Genomic DNA, 5,515 nt, shown 5'->3' with positions numbered 1-5,515 from the left:
GCAGTGATTGGTCCCTTATCATAGGCACCTTTTCTGGCAATTCCCTGGTGGTGTCAGTTAATCTCCCCCACTACATGAACCAAACACCACCCCATCCTCGGACCCTAGCACTGAACCACCAACACGGTTAGCTGGGTTTTGCCAGAAGTGGCCCCCAGATCTCCTGAGTACTGTTTGGGAGCCCCCAAGAAAGAGATGTGGAAACTCTGTGGCCTGATTTTTTTTGTTTGTTTGTTTCGTTTAGTGGCATATTGAAACATTTTTCGAGATATACTCGGTGTATATAAGACGACCCCCGATTTTCGGTTGACTTCTTTTGTTTCAAAAGTCATCTTATACGCCAGAAAATACGGTAGTTCAGTAAATCGAGAATGACTTTAGCGACACACAATGAGGATGCTTAGTGAGCTCAAAGAAATAATGGCATGGGTAGTCAACAAAGCACAAGAAAGTCCAAGCACTGTAAAACTACCATCAGAAATGAGAGAAATAAAGAATATATGAAAAACTTAACAGAAGCTCTGAACAGCAGAATAACAGAAAGAGGAAATAACTAGGAAACAATAGGTGGAAAAGATGGGAAATAATCGGAAAAGAAATAAACAACATACAGAGAACTAAGCGATGAACTCAAGGGAAAAATATAAAAATTATCCTGAAGTCCCTGAAAAACAGGAAAGCAGATCTGATAAAAACAACAACAACAACAACAATAATTAAATAAATCAGTAAGAAATTCCCAGAGTTGAGGAATATGGGCACTGAGACCCAAGAGGCTCAAAGTGTCCCAGTTAAAATAGAGTCAATGAGGAAATTCCATGACACATTGTACTCAAGATGACAAAATTCAAAGATAGAGAATATGAAAGCAGCAAGATAAAAATATAGAACTGTGGGCCGGGCGGTGGCGCTGGAGGTAAGGTGCCTGCCTTGCCTGTGCTAGCCTAGGACGGATCTCGGTTCGATCCCCCGGCGTCCCATATGGTCCCCCAAGAAGCCAGGAGCAACTTCTGAGCGCATAGCCAGGAGTAACCCCTGAGTGTCACAGGGTGTGGCCCAAAAACAAAAACAAAAACAAAAATATAGAACTGTGTACAAAGGAAAGTCCATCATATTCACAGCAGATCTATCAAATTATATTCTACAAGCCAGAAGAGAATGGGGAGAAATAGTACAAAAACTCAATGAAATGGACACCTCCACCAAGAATACTCCATCCAGTTGAATTATCATTCAGATTGGAAGGAACAATAGTGTATCATGGTCAGGCAACAGCTTAGGGAACTCAGCCTTGAAACAAGTCTGGCAAGAAGTATTAAGTTCCTTTAAAGAACAGGGAAGTCATTGGCATGTGAGATCAATATATCTGCATGCTAGTCGTATGTTCTGATAGGATAGAAATGATATACAATTATGCTGCCATTCTTGACTATCAGGACTTAACTGGTAGCACATTATTGATTAAATTTTCTGCTGGGGAAATAGCTACAGTTAAGCACCTGGAATTTCCTACATTTTACAGCAAAAATTGTTTGAAAACCTATTTATGTAAATGAGAATACTGTCTTATATTGATCTGAATCTTTATTTACATAGATTAAAATAATAGCAATCAATAATCACAAATTGACTTTTATTAATTTTCTAATATTTCCATTTGTTATCCATTTAAATTTTGTTGCAGCAAGTAATATGAAACAAATTTGTTATATGCCTGCCAAGGGGGTCAGTTGGGGGCTGGAAAAAAACCTGGGGACACTGGTGTAGAGAAGGGGACATTGATGATGAGATTGGCAATAGAATATTGTATGCCTAAAAAATTCTATTATAGGGGTCGGGGAGGTGGCGCTAGAGGTAAGGTGTCTGCCTTGCAAGCGCTAGCGTAGGATGGACAGCGGTTCGATCCTCCGGTGTCCCATATGGTCCCCCCAAGCCAGGGGCGATTTCTGAGCGCATAGCCAGGAGTAACCCCTGAACGTCAAATGGGTGTGGCCCAAAAAACCAAAACAAAAAAATTCTATTATAAACAACAACTCTGTAAATTATGGTGCCTTAATAAAAAATAAAAGGAAAAAATTTATAGCTCATCTAGCAAAAAAAGATCAATTATTTTGTCTTGTTTTGGGAGTTACACCTGATGGTGTGCAGGCTTTTTTGTTTGTTTGTTTTTGTTTTTGTTTTTGGGCCACACTTGGTGATGCTCAGGGGTTACTTGCTGCAGGCATCTTGTGTCTCAGCATCTCTAGTGGGGAGCAAATCCTTCACGAGAGAAAAATGGGTAACACGAGCAGCCAAATATAAAATATGAAATAATGAAACCACACAGAGTATGTGGGGTCAACACATCTTCAGGCAGGAGTGCGACAAATTTAATCTTTAAACAGGGGGCTTTATAAGGGGAAAAACCAGTCATAGATATAGAGAAGAATGTTTACAATCACAAAGCAAAGTTTAACAGTAAACAGTACTTGAGCTATGGGTGTGAGCCATAAGAATTCTGAGTTACAAACGTGAAGGTTATAAGTCAAGGCAACTCTTTGCAAGCTTACTTCAAATGCAAAATAAGTGATTATTAGAAGTAGAAAAAAATCTAAGAACATGATCTTTGCTGAGCTGGGCTCTATTGTTTTAGAGGTCAAATAAAGGAAGGAGCCAAATTCCCTAAAGTGTGGTTCCCTTTTTTTGAGAAGAGTCAATAGCCCAGAATCTGTATTCTGGCTATGCCCTTGATTACCTGAAACTGAAGCTGCAAGGACATATTTGAAAAAGAGGTTCTCATAGTAATCTTTGGTGCTGGAATTTCTGAGCCAAATTATTTGATAGAGGTCATAATTTTGCATGAGATTTTACAAAGGAGAGATAGCCAAATAATGACAGAAAATGTAATACCAGCATATTCTCTGTCCACAGCGGGCCTTTTAGGGAACCCCGTGGGGGTTATTTCAGTTCTCCCCACCAGAAAAATCTGAGGATACATCTGGTGGGCTGAGCTCCCCTAAAAGTTTATGTATGCTGTAGCAGTTACTCCTGGATATGTGCTCAGAAATTGCTCCTGGCTTGGGGAACCATAGAACGCCTGGGGATTGAACCGCGGTTCATTCTAGGTCAGCCACGTGCAAGGCAAAGGCCCTGCCACTGCGCAACCACTCCTGTCCCATGGTGTGCTAGTTCTATGCTCAGAAATCACTCCTGGTAGGATTCAGGGCACCATATAGTGTGCAGGAGATTGAACCCAGATTAGTTTGGTACAAAGCAAGTGTCTTTCTTGTGTGCTGTACTTTTGTTCCAGCTGTTTTGTTTTGGCTTGGTTTTGAACCACGCTGTACTGTCACACCAAATAAAGATGAGCAAAGTTTTTAAAGTAACTGATAGATCAGAGGAGATAAATTGACAATAACACAACAGTAGTTTGAAACTCTAAAAACCCACTCTCTTGGACAGATAACTTAGACAAAAAATCATTTAGGAGAGGTTGGAATGATAGTACTTTGGGTACAGCATTTGCCTTGCACATGACCAGCCTGGGTTCAATACCTGAGCCAATTGAGTAATTCCTGAGTGCAGAGCCAGGAGTAACTCTTGAGCATTGTCAGGTGTGGTCCTAAAACAAAACAACAAGCCTAAATGAACAGGTAAAGAGCTAAACTTAACAGACATGCATGGGGTTCTGTACCACTCCCCACCCTAAAGATCAAATATGCATTCTTCTCACATACATGGAACACTTTTCAAAGACCACAAGTGTCCATAAAAATCACAAAAATAGAAATCCTATAAAAATTCTGTTGTATTTCTATAAGCAAATCTAGCATAAAGATAATTAAAATTTTATTTATAGGGACAGATTTTCAGTTAAGGCAAGTGGTCTACTTTTGGTCTCCCCGATTTCAATCCCCAGCACTGCATGGCTTGAACACTTCTAGAAGTGAGTCCTATGCACAGAGTTGGGCACAGTCCCTGAGCCATGGTGGGTTTGTCCAAAAAAGAAATCCTTTTTTTTTTGGGGGGGGGGGGTCATACCTGGCGGCATCCAAGGGTTATTCCTGACTCTGCACTAAGAAATCGCTCCTGGCAGGAACAGGCATATGGTATGCCAAGATTCAAACCACTGTCGGTCCTGGATCGGCCGCTTTCAAGGCAAATGCCCTAATGCCGTGCTATCTCTCTGCCCCCCCCCAAATATTTTTGTTAGTTTATTTTACAATTGCATTTAAAAGAATTGTAAATATGCTTAACCAAAGATGCAAAAGATGTGTATATTGGAAACTATAGGCATTACTGAAAGAAGTAGAAACACAAGATGAATATTATGTGCTCAGGGATTGGAAAAAGTAGTTATAGTGGTTAAGCAGAGCAACATACAGAATACAATCTCTATAGAAACCCCAGTGTCAATATTCACATAAATAAAACAAAAATTGGGCCCGGAGAGATAGCTCAGCGGCGTTTGCCTTGCAAGCAGCCGATCCAGGACCAAAGGTGGTTGGTTCGAATCCCGGTGTCCCATATGGTCCCCCGTGCCTGCCAGGAGCTATTTCTGAGCAGACAGCCAGGAGTAACCCCTGAGCACCGCCGGGTGTGGCCCAAAAACCAAAAAAAAAAAAAAAAAAAAAAACAAAAATTATAACATTTTATACAAAATATCCCAACAACAAAAATGCTCTAGTGGAGAAAAGATAATGTATCAAACTCCTCAACTTCAAACTATGTGACAAAATGATCATAATTAAAAAGGCATACTAATCCATGTAACAGAACTGAGATAGCAGAACCAAATACAAACATGGATAATTATTTTATGATTAAGGAGTCACACATTTACAATGGAAAAAGAAATTATTTTCAATAGACCTGGATACACATACAAAGGAATAAAATTAGATAACTAATACCGTGCACATAAGGAAATAAAAAATATTAAAGATTTGGATGAAAGACCTAAAAACAAAATAAAGAGAAGGCATAGGTAGGTAATAGGTTCCTTAGAGAAAACAAACTTTGAGATGTGTTTAGAGATTCAATTCAAACAGCAAGGCAAACAAAGCATATATAGACAAAAGGGACTGCCTCAAAGATTCTAGAATGAAAAGAAACATCAAAAAACATTTACTTAGGGGCTGGAGAGGAGGCGCTAGAGGTAAGGCGTCTGCCTTGCAAGCGCTAGCCTAGGATGGATGGCTGTTCTATCCCCCCCGGCGTCCCATATGGTCCCCCAAGCCAGGGGCGATTTCTTTTTTTTTTTTTTTTTTGTGGTTTTTGGGTCACACCCAGCAGTGCTCAGGGGTTATTTCTGGCTCCAGGCTCAGAAATTGCTCCTGGCAGGCACGGGGGACCATATGGGATGCCGGGATTTGAACCGATGACCTCCTGCATGAAAGGCAAACGCCTTACCTCCATGCTATCTCTCCGGCCCCAACCAGGGGCGATTTCTGAGCACATAGCCGGGAGTAACCCCTGAGCGTCAAATGGGTGTGGCCCCCCAAAAAAAACAAAAACAAAAATTACTTAATGGAAA

The 5,515-nt window shown here is 40.6% G+C and overlaps 1 pseudogene; it reads left to right on the top strand.

Annotated features, from left to right (window-relative positions):
- The first annotated feature begins 1,295 nt into the window (after window positions 1-1,295).
- On the top strand, window positions 1,296-1,458 carry LOC126016724 (uncharacterized; annotated as a pseudogene).
- The last annotated feature ends 4,057 nt before the right edge of the window (window positions 1,459-5,515 follow it).

Source organism: Suncus etruscus, chromosome 8 (assembly GCF_024139225.1).
Source record: "Suncus etruscus isolate mSunEtr1 chromosome 8, mSunEtr1.pri.cur, whole genome shotgun sequence".
Classification (NCBI taxonomy): domain Eukaryota; kingdom Metazoa; phylum Chordata; class Mammalia; order Eulipotyphla; family Soricidae; genus Suncus; species Suncus etruscus.
This window is presented reverse-complemented; position numbering and strand designations above follow the sequence as displayed.